General features: G+C 41.9%; 1 long non-coding RNA gene across 1 annotated transcript; it reads left to right on the top strand.

Moving 5' to 3' along the window:
• Positions 1-6,114: 6,114 nt before the first annotated feature.
• On the top strand, positions 6,115-19,801 carry LOC113836545. The gene is made up of 3 exons (XR_004770721.1): positions 6,115-6,420; positions 15,128-15,218; positions 19,676-19,801. It is a non-coding gene; the product is annotated as an uncharacterized LOC113836545 (long non-coding RNA).
• Positions 19,802-19,821: the final 20 nt, after the last annotated feature.

The raw sequence follows: 19,821 nt of genomic DNA, 5'->3' as shown, positions 1-19,821 counted from the left end.
TTGGGTGTCTTCCTTTATTGATTTCCATCTTATTTATTTATTTGAGACAGGGTTTCTCACCTGAACCTGGAGCTTACCAATTAGAGTGATATGAGAGCCCTCGGGATTCTCCATCCCTCTGGTTCTGGAATTATGCATATGTACCACCATGCCTCACTTCTTACATGGGTGCTGAAGATCTGAACTCAGGTTCCTATTGCTATGTGGTGAGCATCAAACCCACTGAGCAAGCCCCTCAACTAATAAGGTGCTATTTTAAGTAACAGAAATGCAATTTTTACATTCAAGAAAGGTAACATCACAATAGAACAACTAGTTCATGAAATTTCTCCATTTATCCTTTGCTTTTCCTTTTTTTATTTATTGGCTTTTTTCCTTTATTATTTAACATAATTTCTTTATTGATTCTTTGGGAATTTCACATCTTGCACCCTAATTCTGATAACCTCCCGATACCCCCCACATCCTCCCCTCACCCCTGAAGTGCCCCCAAAAGAAAATTTTAAAAAATCAAACCAAAACAAAACAAAGCAAGCAAACAAAAACAAGAACAAAGCACTCCCCAACCCCTTTTCCTTTCTCCTTCTTTCTTGCCTCTCCAACACTTCTTCATTTGTCCTGGTGGCATTGGGAGCAGTGTGTCACATAGCATACAAATTTTGTACAATCAGCTTTACTAGCAAATGCTCTTTGCAGTGAGTCACTGGTACAGTTCAAGGCCTCTGGTTTCTGGTATATCATTATCACTGGATCGTCACCAGAACTCCTCTGGGCTATTCCATGGCCACCCCCAGTCATGGAGATCCTGCTGGTATTGCTCCACAGGACCAGTCCCTTCAGGAGTTCCAGCAGGTCCTAGATGGGGTAGATGTTAGGGTGGGTGCTGTGGATGTCTTTCTGTATGCTGTGAATGTGTCTGATTGTCATTGGTTAATAAAGAAGCTGATTTGGCCAATAGCCAGGCAGAATAGAGCCAGGTGGGAAGTCCAAGCAGAGATACAGGGAGAAGAAGAGTGGAGTCAGGAAGACACCAGGCAGCCACTGGGGAAGCAAGATGTGAGGTAACAAGCCACAAGCCTTGTGATAAAATAGAAATTAATAGAAATAGTTTAATTTAGTTGTAAGAGCTAGTTAATAATAACCCTGAGCTAATAGGCCAACAGTTTGTAATTTGTAATTAACATTAATCTCTGAGTGGTTATTCAGGAACTGGAGGGTGGAAGAGAAACATCTGGCTACAGGTGGGCCAACCCAAAGCTCAGCTGTGGGCCTGGGTGGTGGCTGAGCTGGTCATTCCAGGCCACTAGGGCTACCTGCCTCAGGCAAGGGGGCAGAGCCAGCTCTGCTGTGCCCATGCCATCAGTGTCAGTTCTCCCTTGCCTGCAGTGAGGGGTGGGATCATCTCTCCTGAGCAGAAGCCAGCTTTCGTGCTGCAGTGTCTAGCAAGAGGCAGGGCCAGAAAAGGGTGGGCCTGGCTCAGGAGGGACCTCTGATTTCATACACATGGTTCCTATGGACCCCTGAGGTGACATGGGTCACAAACATCAACACAGACCCCAGCTGCAACTGGACCATGGACCCAGACATGGCCCTAGGCAGCAGCTTGGCCTAGTCAATATCCTGGCTCCAGGTGGAAGAACTGGCCACTCAGATCAGTACGGCTCTGGAAACAGTATGGCCCCTGGACACCAACAAGGCCACAGGTTATAGACCAGACCCTGGGCTTCCATGTGGCCTTTGGTGGCAACATGGGCCATGGACTTCAACACAGACCCAGGCTGCAGTAGGACCATGGGCCCAAACATGATTGTTGGATCTGGTCTGGATGTCGTCGTAACTCCAGGTGGCAGTGAAGGACACCCATACTGGCACAGCCCCAGCAGAAGTATGGCCCCTGCAATCAACATGGCCCTAGATGACAACAGGAGTCATTGACATCAACACAGACCCTAGCTGCAGTAGGGCAACTTTTTTCCATTTTAATTTGATTTTGGTGTTTTATTCATATGGACATTTTAAACCTAATTGGTTAATTTGCATTGATGGATATTTGTTGTATATAGTACTAAATCACATAAGAATCACTTTATACAACAATATAATACACTTTGAACAACTTTCTCCCATACCATCTGTGCCATCACTGCCTCAGTCCCTTTGTTCCCCTAGACAATGGTTTTTCTACTTTCATGTCACATGATTTTTAGTAACTACCATGAGTCCTAATAGGTCTTAATAATAAAAACCCTGAGTCAGATATCGGGGTAAATGCTGAAAGGTCAGAGAAGTAAAGGATCCGGCCACAAGAGAGACCTCTTACCTCTACTGAATCCTCAGACCAAAGGGGTGATTCTGTCCCTGCTAATCCCCAGACTGAATGCCATGAGCTCCTGTCTCCTCCTGCCTTATATTCCTCTTTCCACCGAGCCCTGTCATTCCTGTCTCCACCTCCCTAGTGCATGTGGCTCTCAAATACTAGGACTAAATGTGTGAGCCACCACTGCCTGGCTCTGTTTCTCTTTTAGATTAGGTCAATATCATGTAGCCCAGGATGGCCTTGAACTCATAGAGATCTACCTGCCTCTGCTTCCTGAGATCTTGGGATTAAAGGTGTGTACCACCACTGCCTTGCATCTATGACTAACTAGTGTGGCTAGCTCTGCACTTTGATCTTCAGGCAAGCTTTATTTGTTAGATCACAAACAAATATCACCATATTTCCCCTTTTTTGTCTAAAATAAAAAGGTTATAACTGGGTTAATAAAAACCATATAAAGTAAGTATAATAACTATATGTAATACATGCAAGCAATAAATACATCAACAATGCCTAGTCCATTTGCATTTGACAAATTGGAAGAAAATATTCCATATCCATCCTATCTTGGTGAGTCTAAAAGGTTGTATCTAATTCACTTTCTATTCTAATTTACATTATCAAAATTATTTTTAATGTCTCCCAACCTTATACACTTTACATTTCTTTCATGAGTTTCTTTTCTGAGTCTGGTAAACAAGGACTATCTAGACTTCAACTCCCTCAGAGATCAGATAAGGAAATATTAACTGAGTAGGCAGGAAGTTCAAGCAAGTGACTTACAAAAAATGTGAGAAATGATGGAAACAGCTGGCTTCCTGGATACCCAAGGACCCTCTGCAATAGTGGGGCATCCGTCTTTGGCTTATAGGCCTAGAATGTTGGACTTTTCCATGAAGCCGGATTTTTGAAAGACAGGCCTACCTTGTCTTGGCAAGGTGTGGCAGTCACTCTCTTTTGTGTCCTGCTTGTCCAATTTGGACAGCATACTGTCAGAAGTCAAGGCAAGAGCACTTTCTTGCCAGTGGCTAACTTTTGCCACAAAGAAAGTAATCAACAGGTGGAAATTTTTCAATGCCCATCATCTTCTCCATTGTAGATTGGCACTGCCAGGAGCAGACATGTCTCATTGTCATAAAAAAAAGACCTGTATGTTACTAAAACATCTTAAATGCCACATTCTGTGAATCTCTGAAATGTTTGAAGACTACCTATCTAAAATATATCTCTGTTTGACCTTGAAAACAAACATAATATGACTACAAGTTTGATTGTAATAGGTGACTGTCTACTAACCTGAACTTCCTTGTTATCCTAAATAGTTTGTAATAATAATTTTCAAGGACTAGAAATTGCATTGTTAAATGAGCTGTATAGATAGGATACCTTGGACAAGATTAAAAATGTATGTACAGTATGTTCTTAAAAAATAACCTTGTTTGTATCAATATACAATGATACATATCAATGTAAAATATTTAAAACTAGTAGTTTCTTTTTAAAAGTAAATTCAATAATCTACCTTTTTATCTTATATCTATGTCCTCCCTTTTTTTCTTTTCAGAGCAGATTCAATAATCTGCCCTTTTATTTTAGCAATCCAGGAACTATAAAAGAAAGAAAATATGTTATCTTTCTGAGATTGACTTAATTAATTTTATATGTTCATCTTCACTTGCATCCATTTTCTGAAAATGATATATAATTTTATTCTTTATTACTGAAAAATTCAAATATATATTATATTTTCTATATCCATTTCTCATTTTTAAAGAATCATTTTCTAAATGTCAATCTAATCTTTTACACTCGGGTCAATACTGAATGCTTTATAATCTAAATAGTTCAACCTGATTTTCATTCCCAAAGTAAAACTTTATTATTATTATTATTATTATTATTATTATTACAGATCTGAGCCTGTGTAATGATAAGGAGATTTGGAAACATTTTAAGAATAAAATAATATTTTGTTGGGTGATTTTGCATACATTAAGAGGAGAAAGTGTGTGGGAGTGAACCTTCTCTATATAACCCTTGTATGGAGGCTGAAGTCACATGTGTGGAAGGTTCCCTGACTAAAGATGGATGCTTTTCTTGCTCCTTCAAAGTTCAAGTCCTAATCATGGAAGACAGGTATTACCAATGGAAAGAATTCAGTCATTTCTGAATTATTTATTGTGAGGAAAGTCATATAATGGAAGAAACAGGCACAGATATTAGCCTGGAGTTGTCCACGATGGCTTCTGGCCTGTTTGGTTGAGGCAGGTCCTCACTTAGGATGGTGTGCCTGGAACTTATGTGATGAGGATGACCTTGAGCTCCTGATCCTCCTGCCTCCACCTTTCAAGTGCGGAGACTAGTGTTTGGATGTCACACCAGGCCTTTTGATAGATTGTGATAGGTTTTCATACAGCCCAGGCTCTCCTTGAACCTGTTATCCACCTAAGGATGGCCTTGAGCTATGATCCTCCTATACCTCCTAAAAGTTGGGATTTTTAGTGGGCACTGCCACTTCAGGCTTTTTGATTTTTGTTAAAGGGGTGGTTTCTTTGTTTTGAAACAGGTTCTCAAAAACTGGGGTAGTGGGGAGTAACTCACAGTCTTGAAATGCTGGAAAATTACACTTTGCAAGAAACTTTTCTGTAGACTTACATTACTCAGAGAAAATATCTCCCCTTGCAAAATAAACTAACTGAAACCAACCAGAACTTTTCCAAGTCCTTGTTGAAAAATATCGAGTTTAGTCAGGAGGTCAAACAGGACAAAAAGATCATCCAATAACCTCTCTTACGTAGGGTTCCATTGCTGTGATAAACATTATGACCAAAGCAGCTTGGGAAAGAAATTGTTTATCTGGCTGACTCTTCCACATCATAGTCTGCCATCAAAGGAACTTGAGGCAGGAACTGAAAACTGCTTTCTGACTATTCACTCAGCCTGCTTTGTTATACCCCAGAACCACCTGCCCTGGGGTGACACTGACCAACAATGAGCTGGGATCTTGCACATTCATTATTGGTCAAGAAAATGCCCCCCCACCCCATGCCCACAGACCAATCCGGTAGAGCCATTGTTTTTTTCATTTGAGTTTCCTCTTTCCAAATGACTCTAGCTGTGTCAAATTGACAAAACGAACACACCACATGTTCCCAATAGTCCCTTAATGGTTTTCATGTCATCTGCAAGTCCACCTTTAAAACACGCCTCTACCAATTGGCATTTTCAAAACTATGGACATTGATTTATTTAAGGTCTATTTCAGAGTGTCCCTGGGTGCAGACTTGTATGGCTGGTTCTTGCTGAGTAGGCTGTAGGTAACATTCAGCTCTCCTCATGATCTCTCTAGTGTCAAAGGACATCTTTTCTTTGTAGTTACCAATTGACCTGAGAGTTGGACAAGATCTTTCACCCACTGGTTCTAAGAATTCATTGATGAATCCTTCCTAAATAAATTACTTTAAGAGATTGAGAAATAGTGATATTTCCATTTTGTGTTGTATTATTTGCATATCTTGGATTAAACTTCTGCTTTTTTGTTCCCATTAAAATTTTGGCTTAAAGTTGTTTTGTGAATAATACAGTAAACCCTTCTAAATAAATAAATAAAAAGTAAGTAAATAAGTAAATAAAAAGTAAATAAATAAATAAGTAAATAAAAAGTAAATAAAAAGAGCACTTATTTTATTCCAGATCTACTGCTTGCTCTGTTTTTCCCTTCTTCCCTCCCTCCCTCCCTCTCTCCCTCCCTCCCTCTCTCCCTCCTTCATCTTTGTGTGGGGGGCACACATGTAGCGATCAGAGGTCAGGCAAGGTCTCTTCACCACTGTGCATGCCAGAAGAGCTGGTGCTGCAGCTTTGGTGGATTCTCCTATCTGCGTCTTCCATCTCTTCATAGGAACTCCGGGATTACAGACATGCTTGCTACTGTAGCCAGATGATGGCAGATATGTACAAATTCTCAGGTTATGCCAGAAGGATATTGAGTGAAGTCTCACTGGGCCAGGACCTACAGTAGACTCCAGTAGGCTGCTACCCACTCCCTGATGTCAGGCAGCTTCCTGCTTCTGATGGAGAAGTGGTGAGCTTTCATGGCGTGCAAGGTATTGCGGGTTCCTAGGATCTGTGACTCCTTCTTGACTCATTACGGAACTCCTTGGAGCACTAGCCACTAGCAGGCTGACAGTGGGGAATTCCAGCCCGTGTGTTGCAATTGTAACCACTTGGTTTCTAACAGAGGCAATTCTGAGTCAGAGACTCGACTCTCAAAAGGCAGTGTTTTGATGCCATAGGGTCTTCCTAGGTCAAGCGACTACCAAACATTTCATTTTCAGGGGCTTCTGATGAAATGTAAAAATACAATTAAAGCGTTGGTGATATATTTTAAGTGTTTGATTCAAAAATGAAAGTGGAATGGTAATGAGTTCTTTGTTTTTAATTACATGTATACAACGTATCTTGATCTAACTACTCCCTCCTGTTTACCTGCTTACTGAAGATACTTCCCCAATACACCATCCTCCTATCTTTAGCACCCTCTCTCTCTCTCCCTCCCTCCCTCCCCCCCTCTCCCCTCTCCCTCTCTCCTTATTGAGTATGTTTGGTGCTGCCTACTGGAATGCTGACTAAGCTTGTTGGCTTGATCTTGTGAGTTCATGAATGCAGTGCGTGTGTCCTGACAAGAAGACAGATCTCACAGCCTGCCTCCCCACCCTCCAGCTCCTTCATTCTTTCCTCCTCTCCTCCAGGATGCTCTCTAAGCTATGCTGGAGTTGATATAGACATCAGGTTAGGCCTGAACAATGAGCTTTTCTTTCTTGACCTTCTGAAACCAGATGTGTGATCTTATTTGGTGTAAACAATAAGTCTAAACCTAACTCAGGTGCTTAAAGGATTCACCCTCAGTGCTCACCCCCCAGTAAAGCACAGCTCAACTGCCTGGGCCCTCACTCTGCACTCCTAGTCACCAGATGTTTCATAGTTTGCAGTACAGAGGATCACACCCTGTGCCTTATGCACATAAAGGAAGAACACTCTCAGAGATTTAAAAAAATACAATCTTGTATTACTTTTAGAGTAAGAAAAAGATAGTCTTTTTGAAATATTTTATTTATATATGCGTGTTTGATTGTATATGTGCATATCCTGTGTGTTGGGGTGCTTAAAGAGGGGCCAGAGAAGCTGTCAGATAGATCCCCTGGAGCTACAGGTGTTTGTGAATTGTTCCATGTAGGTGCTGGTAATCAAACTTGGTTCCTCTGGAAGAGCTGCAAGTGCTCTTCCCTGCTGGGTCATCTCTCCAGCTCCAAAAGATAGTCTTTCAGTCATTCTAATTAGCTGAGCCTCTAAAGGAATATCTAGTCTGTCGTCCAAAGCATCAAGATAAAGGATGCTATTTAAATACATCTGTAATTCAGTCAACAGAAAGAAGGGATGGAAAGGTCATGGAAGATTTCTTATGTTGGTCTGGAGCCAAAAATAAATGGGTTTTGTTGTGAGTCAAACTTCCACTGCCCTTCTCCACTATCTTTTTATCCTTTTATTTTGTTTTGTTTTCGAGCAGGGTCCTAAGTAGTCCAGGCCAGCCTTGAGCTCACTAAGTAGCCAAGATAAACTTAAACTTCTGGTCTTCCTATCTTCTTTTCCCTGTGTGAAAATTATAGGGGTGTGTTGCCGTGCCTGTTTATTCCCAGTGTATTTAATTTTAAGGGACAAATCTTTGACATTGAGAGGGCAATCATTTAAGTTTGAAGTGAAATTCTAGGCTTTTCTTGGTTGCTCAGCAGCCTTTGCCAGGGTGAGGAATCTAGCAAATGTTCTATGATCATTAATAGTTTGTTCACCACCTGGATCCCAACCCCAAATCCAGTTCTCATCTTCAGCATTGAGATTGTGCTTTCTAAAGTACTTTATAAATAAAAATTGAAACTTGAAAGGTTAGTGTGTGTGTGTGTGTGTGTGTGTGTGTGTGTGTGTGTGTGGTGGTGGTGGTGGTTTTTTGTTTTTTTTTTTGAGCCCTGTGTAGCCCTGTCAGTCTTAGAACTCACTCTGTAGACTAGACTGACCTCAGACTCACAGAGAACCACCTGCCTCTGCCTCCTGAGTGCTGGGATTAAAGATGAACACTACCACTGCTGCTGGGCCAGCCAATGATATTTTAGGAAGCCAAATACAAATGTATCTGTGACAAATGAGACTTGTCAAAAGTCACAACATATTTGATATACCCAAACAACTGTATCAAAATGACCAAAACAGGGGCTTGAGGGATGTCTTAGTGTTTACTGCTCTACAAGTGGTGAGACCTGGAGAATGGAGCCTAAAAGTGATCTGCAATAGCCAATTTTATTCAGAGCATCAGACAATTTATATACTCTGAGGGTTAAGAAAGTCACAGGAGTCAAGTGTATAATCGCAAGGGCAAGTGACCAATGGTGGACAAAACCAAACATGCCAAAAACATGTTTTTCCATAGAGGTAAATAATAGCAGTCAGGCAAGAGGCAGAGACACTCCTTACTCCTACTGTTGGGAATCCCACAAGAACACCAAGCCACACAACCATAACTTATATGCAGAGGACCTTGCTCAGACCTATACTCCTATCAGCACCACCTGGGAGGAGCAGGAAAGCATAATCCAAGAACAGTTCTGTGTTTTAGAAGAAACAGGTCACAAGACTCTTCATTTTTTAGAGTTTTCTCACAAGCACTCAGGAAATTCCTCATATGACTGCATTCTTGGACTGTGCTCCAATATCTCAGCAGTTCTTTCAAAAGACCTGCATTTGCTTTGCAGCACCAATGTTGAGCAGCTTCTAGATGCCTGTAACTCTAACTCCAACTCCATGAGAGATCTCACTCTCTCCTGGCTTCCACAGGTACCTACACATATTATAGCACACACACACACACACACACACACACACACACACACACACACACACACACACACACATCTTCTTTTTCAATGACCAAAACAAAATGATGGCTTGGATATCTAGACCAGATGATGGACACAGCTGTGGATCTGGAGTCAGGAGAGAATAAAGGGTGTCAAAACACACCTACAATTCACTCTGACGGAACCTGGGATGTGTTATTTTATACATGTGTTTTTCCTTTAGTTATCACCCAAGTCCGTGAGGAAGACACTTTTTTCTTTTTCTTTTCTTTCTTACTATTTATTTTTGTGGTGTGGGGATCAATAAGGAGTCGTACAGTACTACTAAATACTCTACCACTGAGCTGCAGCCTCAGCTTTTGGTGGCTTTTGTTTTGATTTGGGGATTGTTTGTTGGCTCTCTCTCTCTCTCTCTCTCTCTCTCTCTCTCTCTCTCTCTCTCTCTGTGTGTGTGTGTGTGTGTTGTTTTGCTCTCTCTTTTGAAATAAGTTCTCATTTAGTCCAGGCTACCTCAAAATTGCTAAGTAGTTAATGACCTTTAATTTCTGATCCTCCTGCCTTTGCCTCCCAAATGCTGTAATTACAAGTACAAGACACCATACCTGGTTTTCCTTGTTTTGTTTTGTTTTGTTTTTTTATAGATGAGGAAATCTTGGTTTAGATGGAAGATTACAAAAATGTTTGTGGGACCAAAAAACAGTTTGCTCAGTTTAGCACTGGAAGTTCCCAGATAAGGTATTCTTAGAGCACCTTCCATTCTGGGAAAACTTTAGAAGAGTTTTTGACATGCTGAAAACTTAGCAAGGAAGAGACATACTGAGACCATACATTTAAGTCATAGTTACTGAGAACTTGGCACACGCTGAGTACCATTCTAGGTACTTTGGGGTACAGATACAAATAAAGCCAAGCTCTTCACAGAGTTTACATTGTTATAGGAAAGTGTGGACAGACAATAAAATCACTTGCATGGCCATGATAAGGAAGTTCACCAAACCACAACAGAATACAAGGCTTTGTGAGTGCAGGGGACTGGCTTGGTATTTTGGGCAAGTGTTCTGCAAACACTGAGCTATATCCCAGCCCCTGGTATTTTAAAGGTACAGTAGAAGAAGGCCTTTGTGCTTCAACAGATCCCACAGGAAGTGTATGGAAGAGGATGAGGAGGCTTTGCCTACTCACAGTGAGTACAAGGACACCGGGGGTGACTGTGCTTAGTGTCTGAGGAGGGACAGTGAGGCTTGAGTATTGGGAGGGAATATTGAGGAACAACTGGATATGGTATCCTACATATTAATCACTTTGGAAGCTGAGCCTGGAGGATCACTAGCAAAGTCAAGGACAGCCTAGATTACATAGTAAATTCCTGGATATTCTCAGAAGCATTGTGACACCCTGTTTCCCAAAACAAAACAACAAAAGGGAACCTGGTGCCTGATCAAATAGGGCTTCAGGATTGTGGCAAAAATGTCATTATCTCCTAAGATGAGGAGATACTGGAGAGTTTGAGCAGTGACAGGAGCTGACTTTTTGTTTTGTTTTGTTTTTTAATATTGTTATGATTAGCTCACCAGAGATGACCATTCAGACACAGTTTATAGCTGACTGAAATCTTTGTTATAGACAGCTGGGACAACACCCAAGCATTTGGCAACCTCAGTATAGCCTTGGATATCCACTTTTTTTTTAAAGGCAAAAGCCACATTCTGGTGTCTTACTCATTAGTGTGTGTGTGTGTGTATGTGTGTGTGTGTGTGTGTGTGTGTGTGTGTGGTATTTTAGTAAACAAGAAATTTGACAGAAGCTTAGATAAATTATCTATGACAGCCTGACTTTCGGTTCCTGGAACAGAGTTGGGTAATTTTACATGGGATTCTCCATCAGGGAGATCAAGTTCTAGTTAACCCTGAAATGGCCTCAGCAAGAATATAAGATGGAGGAAACTCTGCAGTGTCATGCCCTGTCACAATATAGAAACTTATGTAGCCCAAGGCGGCCTCTAACTTTCCATGCAGCTGAAGCTGACTTCCAATACTTGGTCCTCTTGTAACTGACCTGGTAGAAATTCTAAAGAAACACTTGAAACAATGGACCCCAAAGAAATTGGAGTTTCCCTAGGAAGCTCATGTCAAGAGAAGGAAGGGGTGCTAGCCAGATTTCCTATGGTGTTAAAACTCTAGGAAATCTTTTCAAGTGGTCATATTACCTCACAGGATGTTCCTGAAGCCCAGACAATGAGGGGTCAGCAGTGGGCGGGACCACACTGTGATGGTAGCTGCTTAGAGGTGCACATCCCTCACCCTCTATTTAAACTATAACCTAACTTCCGTTCTGGAAGGTAGACTGGATCTCTTATTCCCTCTTCCCATTGCCACTATACTGAATAAATCTCTCCTTTCTACCTTTTACTATTAATTTGGCTGTTTTAATTTGCTTAAGACAAGGTAGCTGAACTTGGCTTCTTGGGGTACAGACTTTGATTTCCCCCAAGTTTTTAGTAGCACTTCAGCCTCCATGTCTCAAATGCTAGGATAACAGACATGTGCCACCATTGTGGGGTATCCACCAGAGAAGACTGCTTGCACATGGGTTTAAGCAAATAGAAAGTCTTTGTTGGGCAGCTGGTGACTACACTGAGTTTTCAGGGTACCAGTATAGCCCCCAAGGCTTTCTTGGGGTAGGATTTTTAAGCACAAAAACCATACCCTGGGTTGACATACTCAGTTAACAAGAATAGTTAGCCAAAAACAGAACTAAAAAGCCAAAAAGTTAGTCCATGTAGAGACTTTCCCAGAACTATGGACTTTGATGGATTAGATCTTTGCTTTGGTTTTGGCAAGTGGAGCTGTCTACATACCAAGTTTTACAGCCTGACTGATACTTCCATCATAGAATCAGTTGTGCTAAGGTGTAGGGGCCTGCTACACCACCTCACCTGACATGATCGGACTGACACTTTAAAACTTCATCTTCTAAAATGAGCGTGGCGGTGCACACCTTTAATCCCAGCATTTGGAAATTAGAGGCAGGTGGATCCCTATGAGTTCTAGGCCAGTCTGACATGTATAGTGAGTTCCTAGCAAGCCAAGGCTACATAGAGTGACCTTATCTCAAACAACAAAAACAAACAAACCCCACCCAAAACCCATGGCTTCTAGGGCTGGCAGATGACTCAAGAGGTAAGAAAACTTGTTGCTTTTGCAGAGGACCCAGGTTCAGTTCTCAGCACCTAAATGGTGCTTCACAACTATTGGTAACTCCAGTTCTGGGTCAACACCCTTTGCTGATTTCCTTGGGAACCAGACATGTACATGATGCACATACATGCATGCAGCCAGCGCACACACATAAAGAGGTCACATATGGCTTCTGTATGAAGAGAAGACAGCAGAGGAGGAACTGAACAGAATTTGTTAATTTAGGGTTGCTTAATGAACTTATAATAGTGAGTCTTCCATCCAGGACTATGGAATATTTTTTTAATGAATTGCTTTGGTTCTGAGATGAGGTAGAGAGCACATGGCAGAGGCTTCTCATGTCATGGTGACTAGAAAGCAGATATTCTGATAGAGAAGGGCCCAGGATAAGATACTTTCCTAGCTTTCCTTTCAGACTATGTAAGTCACTTCTGCTCTTATAAGGGGCTGTATCCCATCTTCTGTGGGCATTTTGGCCCTCTGCACACATGAAAGACAAAAAATGTCCCTCACCGTGAATAACCACCGTCCTGCTTAAGGTCAGACTACGGTTCTCTTTCATTCTACCTCTGTCTGTCTACAGCTGCCTTTAACAATCCGTCTCCAAGTACATGCCCCAGTTACTAACTTCCTCCAACTAGGCTCCACCTCTAAAAGAATTCATGAACTCCCAATATGCTATCAAATTATAAATCACCTAGTGGATTAATACATTGATTGCTTCAGAGCTCTCAGGTCAGTCACCTCTTAATGATTAGATCTACCAGCTGGGAGTCAAGATTTTCATATCTGAGTCTTAGGGGGGTGTTTATCGAATTTTTTTCATATAACATATTTTGATTATGTTTACCCCTTCCCAGATTCCTCCCAGATTCTCTCCACCTCCCTACCCACCCAAGTTTGTTCTTTCTCCCTCTCTTTAAAACAAACACTACCAACAAAACCCCCAAGAAACAAAACCTAGAAACCAAGGGGGTGCATTTTAACCAAACCATATATATATATATATATATATATATATATATATGTTTTATACAAAAGATGACTTTTAAAAGACAAAGAGAAGAGAGGTCAGTTTGTAAATGTTGTTGGACTATTGATAATCTATTGAGAAAAAGACACTTCAATGTCATGTCATGTCTTAGTTAGGGTTTCTATTGCTATGAAGAAACACCATGACCATGCAACTCTTGTAAAGGAAAACATTTAATTGAGGCTGGCTTACAGTTCAGACGTTTAGTCCATTGTCATCCTGGCTGGAAGCATGAAGGCATGCAGGCAGAATGGAGCTGTAGAAACACCTGAGAGTTCTACATCTAGATTGGAAGACATCAGGAAGAGAAAATGACACTGGGTCTTACTTGAGCATTTGAAACCTTGACACCTTCCTTCAACAAGGTGACACCTCCTAATAAAACCACCACACATCATGTACACAGATAAACAAATAGATAAATTCAAGATGATTCAGAATAAATCAATGTTATCAAGAGCTATGAGATTTCCCCACTTCAGATTTCCACACATTCATGATACCCACACATACACAGGCACATACACACAGGGGTGGAGGAGCAGAAGGAAAGAGGGAAATAGATACCCATAAGATTATATACTGAGTCCTATATGGCTCCAGGGACTAGGGAGGTGATGAATGAAGACAAGAACACAGACACACAGAAGAGCCAGATCAGGTGGACTGAGCTCTCTGATGGACAAGCTGAAGCACCCTGAAAGCCCAGTGTGTTTATTATACACATTTGAACAGGAAGGAAACAAACAAACAAGGAAGCTGGGTCATTACATAAGATAAACACGGAGGTAGGATTGTTTATACAGCTGAACAACAAGGTAGATTTGGCTACTCTTAGTCTCTGAAGGGGAGCTGTCTTTAGGCTGTAAACATTTAGTGAGGGGGTGGGGTAGAGGAAGTTAGAGATTTTCTGCACACACTGTCAACATTCATACTTGGGCTCGAGGATGGCTTTGCTACTCCCATGAGTCTGAGGCACTGGGATCCTTGACATGCATATGTCCAACAATATATGTAGGGCTTTATTCACTCCCTACAAGTATGAATAGGTTCTTTTGGCCTTAGCTCTAGCACCATGATCCTTTTTGAAACTCTCTGTGCCATGAGAGCAAAGTGGAGAAAGAAGTGACCGTGCAGGGTGAAGTAAAAAAGAAGAGACAGGCCAACTAAACTGGCTTGTATATCCATGGAAGCTACAAGAGCAGAAATAAGGAAGGCTTGGTGCTGGAAGAGCCAAATAAGAAATGGTGGTGATGGTTCAGATTGTTGGACTCATGCTACTGTTGACAGTTTGCCGCAGTGGATCTGGAATGTCCAGCACTGTGTATTACTGATGCTACCTCTCGAAGACCTGCTGAATTTATATCCCAAACAGGCCCTGTTGCTAGTGCATTCAGAACTAGTTCTGTTTCAGTTGTGTCTAGATGTAACGTGTACAATAAGTAATCTCTTTTAATGTTTCACATGAAGAATTGAAAAAAAAAAAAAGACAATATGCACCCAAGACATGGATGTGAGCATCTCATGAGAATTGTAGTGTTCTGACAACAGCTTTATATGATTTTGTGGTTTTCTAAGTCATTTTGCTCAAATGATATAATTTACAGTAGGATTTAAAGACCAAGCAAAGTTTTATAAATGTATAAAGCATGTGATGTTATATGTTTATTTTTGACAGGGTCTTATGTTGCTTGGGCTGAACTGATCCCTGCTTCAGTTTCCCATGTGTTAAGATGAATTATAGGCACATGCCACCATGGCCAACTTCTGTAAGTTTTTTTTAGATCATCTGTGTTCAATGTTCTGACTTCCATCCAGATCCTGGTGTGAAAACTTCTCGCCTTCTTATGGCCCCTCTCTTTCCAATCTGTTGGTCCTGATTTAAGCCCATATTGTATGCACAGCTCTGTTCCATGAGCCACAGATCTATTAGCACTATTAATCTTTGCCCCATGCTAGGATGTGGTTTAATATTACTCCAAAACAGGAGAGAAAACTGAGGTTTATTATCTTAGTGAGAGTAGATAAGTTGTCTGAGATCACTTGAAAAATGCTAGGAATAAAGGGGGCTTCTGGTTAGAATCTATAGTCCATTGAAACTCGAATATCTAAAAATACATGAAAATGACAATAGGGGATGCTTGACATCACAAGTCTTTTTTTTTTTTTAAAAAATAAGATTTATTTTTATGTGTATGATTATTTTCGCTAGACCAAGATTGACTGAGGCAGCACAGAAATAAAGAGACCAACTAACCATTCTAGAGGCAGAATTGTCCTTTACTCAGAACTGTTGAAAGCTAGCAGTCTCTCCTCAGGAGTGGAGACTGTGCTCCATGGCAACAGGGGTTTGGGAGATTTTATAGGGCAGGAAAAGGAACTTTGAGGGTGGAAGATTGATTGCATCTGCAGGTCAGTTGGCCTGCAGTCTGAAAGTGGTAAATATAAGGGTTACAGCTTGGATGGAAAGGCACCCTGGCAGTCAGGAGCCAAGGAATGTCACAAAGTCACACCACACAACAAAACTCACACAAGAGATTTATTGGGAGGGAAAAACAAGGAAGGTGACTGCCTCTGCTCGAGTGAGAAACAGCAGAACACTGAGCATAAGGCTTGGCTTATATAGAGTTCCTTGTGGAGGGGGACAAACTTTTCAGGGTGAAGCTTTCCAGGGCAGGGATTGATGTATTCTTTGCTGCAGCTTCTGGCTGAAACACGATCCACCAAACTCAACAAACCCACATGGAGTTTATTGGGAAAGGAATCAAAGGGAGGGCTTAGTGTTAACCGATTTGGAGCAGAAATGGAGAGAACAGGCAGGAGGCACTTGCTTAAAAGGGGAAATGGAGTGGTTTAGAATGAGGCCAGAAGTTGGGGCCTTTGAAACTGGAGTCATGGAGCTGCCATTGGCCCAGTTCCACATGGTTTCTTCATGCTGAGTCCTTATGCACTCACCTAAAGCATGCACGACACAGCCATGCAACCTTTGACAGACTTTGAGCTGTCAGGGAGGATCAGTCACCTGTCAAAGATGGATTCCCAGTGAGGGAAGGTAGCCCAGAGAAGAGCGATCCCAGGACAGAGAGAGAGCCCAAGGATTAGAGAGTCCCCACGACCAGGAAAGTTTCCCTAAGGAGAAGGCCCAGGCCCAGGAAAGGGCTGGCTCAGAGTGACAGGCAGGTGCTAAGGAGAAACCTCGGGGCAGGAGGAGAGGAGTCGGGAGCAGGAACAGGGCCAGGTTGCCCAGGACCCGGGGAGAGGGAGAAAATAGGATATCAACAGGTGGGATTTCACATCCAGAGCTTGGGCTTTCTACTCTGTAGGGTGGGGGGCAGGGTCCAGCCATTAGGGTAGTTAAGTGTGTTCTGTGGGTGGAACCTGGCAGTTGGAGGTCCTCAGGGAAGGGGCCTGGCCACTTGTGTGGCTCAAGGGGCTTACATTCCCCCATTTTTGGTTTATTATTGATAAACAATCCGGATATGGGAAAGGGGAGTAATGTTATCATTAAATTACTTCCTGCTAAATTATGTCATTGAAGTCCTTTGGGTGAACTTTATCTTCATCAGGGTATAACTGGGAGTCACTGGCCTCTGGCTCTGTAGCTAGGGGCTGGTAAACCTGTAATAGTGACTGATTAAGTCTGTTCAGAAATCTTTTGACTCTGTCTGGTTAGAAATCTTTTGAAATCTAGACAAGAAGTTTATAAGGCAGGATATGACTATTATGATTAAGAAAAGGAGAAGGGAGCCGGGCGTTGGTGGCGTACGCCTTTAATCCCAGCACTCAGGAGGCAGAGGCAGGTGGATCTCTGTGAGTTCGAGACCAGCCTGGTCTACAAGAGCTAGTTCCAGGACAGCCTCCAAAGCCACAGAGAAACCCTGTCTCGAAAAGCAAAAAAAAAAAAAAAAAAAAGAAAAGAAAAGGAGAAGGGGATTAAGAAGGGTAATATCCAATTCCATATTGAACTGTCAATGAGCCATTGGCCAGAGGTATCCAATTGTCTCTTACATTTTTGAAGATCTGTCTGGAATTGTCAAGATGATGTCTTTCACTATACCTGATTGGTTAACACAGAAGCAACATTCCTTCCCAAAGGAAGGGTCAAACTTCTCTCTGTTGTTGGTAAATCTAATCCACACTGATTTTGTAGCATTAAGGTAGCCAGCAAGTCTATTTGGCCCTGGAGGGTGAAGATGGTCTGAGCCACCCATTGAAGATGCTGGATGAATTCATAGGAAAGATTGCGGCAAATAGCTGGGGAAGTAGTCAGTCCTGCTGCTCCAGCAGCAACAAAAATGTACTTGGACCATGCTGTTTTGTGGTAATAGAGTGAGGCTTTAATAAAATCTGAGTCCATGGAGGAAGAAAGTTAGAGTAGCAAAATGAACTCGGCTGGAGGAAGTTTCTATAAGCTCCAAGTGGAAGCTGAGAGGCGAGAGAGAAGCACCGTGGGCGTGGAGAAGCTGTGAGACTTCCAGGATGGAGCTGGGAGACAGGAGGAGGAGGAAGGTCACGGAGACTGGGAAGGGCTTAAGGAAGCTCTGGGACTTAACAGGCAGCTCCTGGTGCAGAAGGCAAGGGTTCCGATAGAGGCAGAGGAGTAAATGTCTTAGTAACTACAGAGTTGCCCACAAGGTGGGGCACCAGAGGGTGTAGTGGGATCCAGGAGGCAGAGAGAAGAAGGATACTTACTGAGTAGGGGAGGAGAGATGGATGGATAGAGCAGGTGAAGGGAAGAAGAGGCTAAGAGGTGGACTCTAGAATTGGGAATCAAATATGGTGGTTGTCAGAAGCCAACAGAAGAAAATGATGCATACACATCTTTTTTTTATTTTTTTATTAGTTCTAGTTAGGGAACAAGCTTGTTTCACATGTAAGTCCCTTCTCCCTCTCCCTTCACCCCCATCCCTCCTCCCCCACCCCCAACCTATCCCCCACCCCATCCACCCACCACTCCCAGCGCAGGGTAGGGCCCTCATGCATACACATCTTAAGAGAGTCTAATCAACAACTTGAGTTGGTTTGAAATATTGAGATACGGGCATGGATAAAAGTGTGTCATCCACCAACAAGCTCTCAAATTATGACACATTATAGTTTTGAATGCTTGGCCTAGCTTAGACTCATTTCTGGCTAGCTCTTTTAAATTAAATTAATGTTTCTCTTTATCTACCTTTTGCCTCAGGGCTGTTTACTTTTCTTTCCTTCTATATATTTTACCCTGTGTTTGTTGGCTGATGGCTGCCTGGCTTCTCTCTTCTCTTCCTCATTCTTCCTCCTGATGTTCTTCTGTATATATGTTTCTCTTATTGGTTGATGAATAAAACACTGATTGGTCAGTAGCCAGGCAGGAAGTATAGGTGATGCTACCAGACGAGAATTCTGGGGAGAGGACACAGAGAGGAGTGGTGGGGAGTAATAAAGACAGAGCTAGCCAGTAAGAAGCCTGAGCCATCAGCCAAACAGTTTATAATTAATACAAGTCTTTATGTGTTTATTTGGGGCAAAGTGACTGCACCTACTTATTCTCTTTGCTGACTAGCCCCACCTAGCTATGGGTCATTCAGCTTTTTATTAGATCAGTCAGGTATCTTAGGCAGGCAAGGTGAAACAAATGCAGCATATGTTTACATAATTAAATGCAGCATAAACAAAAGCAACACACCTTTACACAGTTAAATCATATTCTGCAACATAATCAAATGTATCACATTTTTGCCCAGTTAAAATAATGTTCCACCACAGCCAAATATCACAGATGGTCTTCTGTATATGCTGGAATCCCAAAGAAGTAGGCTCCAATGTCAGTGAAGGAATGGATGTGCTAGCAAGATGAGGGCGAGCAGGCAAAGATCAAAACCTTCCTTCTTCCATTGTCCTTCCAGAAGAAGGTGTTACCCACATTAAAGGTGTATGTCATCCAGCCTCAAGATCTGGTAAAAGGCCTATTGTCTTCTTGCTTCAATGTCTAATGACAAGTGTGCCCTCTATTTCTGGATTATAATCTATTCCAGATATAGTCAAGTTGACAACCAAAAATAGCCATCACATATACCCGATATGCTTACAAATCTCAATGTATACAATTATTTTATAAATCTTGAGATACAATTTATACCTTAGCATAAGTTTTGGGGTGTTCAACCGAAACCAAAAGAGTATGTGGTAAGTAGTAATCACCTGCACTTTAATAGTTTGTCCCTTTGTTTGTTTTGCTCTCCTTTAGGTGGATCACCTGATATGGGACACATATTTTGGAAGAAGCCTTTAAACAAACATGCTTGGGTCTAGAGGAGAAGGAGCCATAACATCACTCCATTGCCAGATTTTACATGAAGTGGAATAGCATAAAACCATGGTCTAATGCCACTC

Source organism: Cricetulus griseus, chromosome 7 (assembly GCF_003668045.3).
Source record: "Cricetulus griseus strain 17A/GY chromosome 7, alternate assembly CriGri-PICRH-1.0, whole genome shotgun sequence".
NCBI lineage: Eukaryota > Metazoa > Chordata > Mammalia > Rodentia > Cricetidae > Cricetulus > Cricetulus griseus.
Note: the sequence above shows the minus strand (reverse complement) of the source record. Positions and strands in the feature narration are given on the sequence as shown.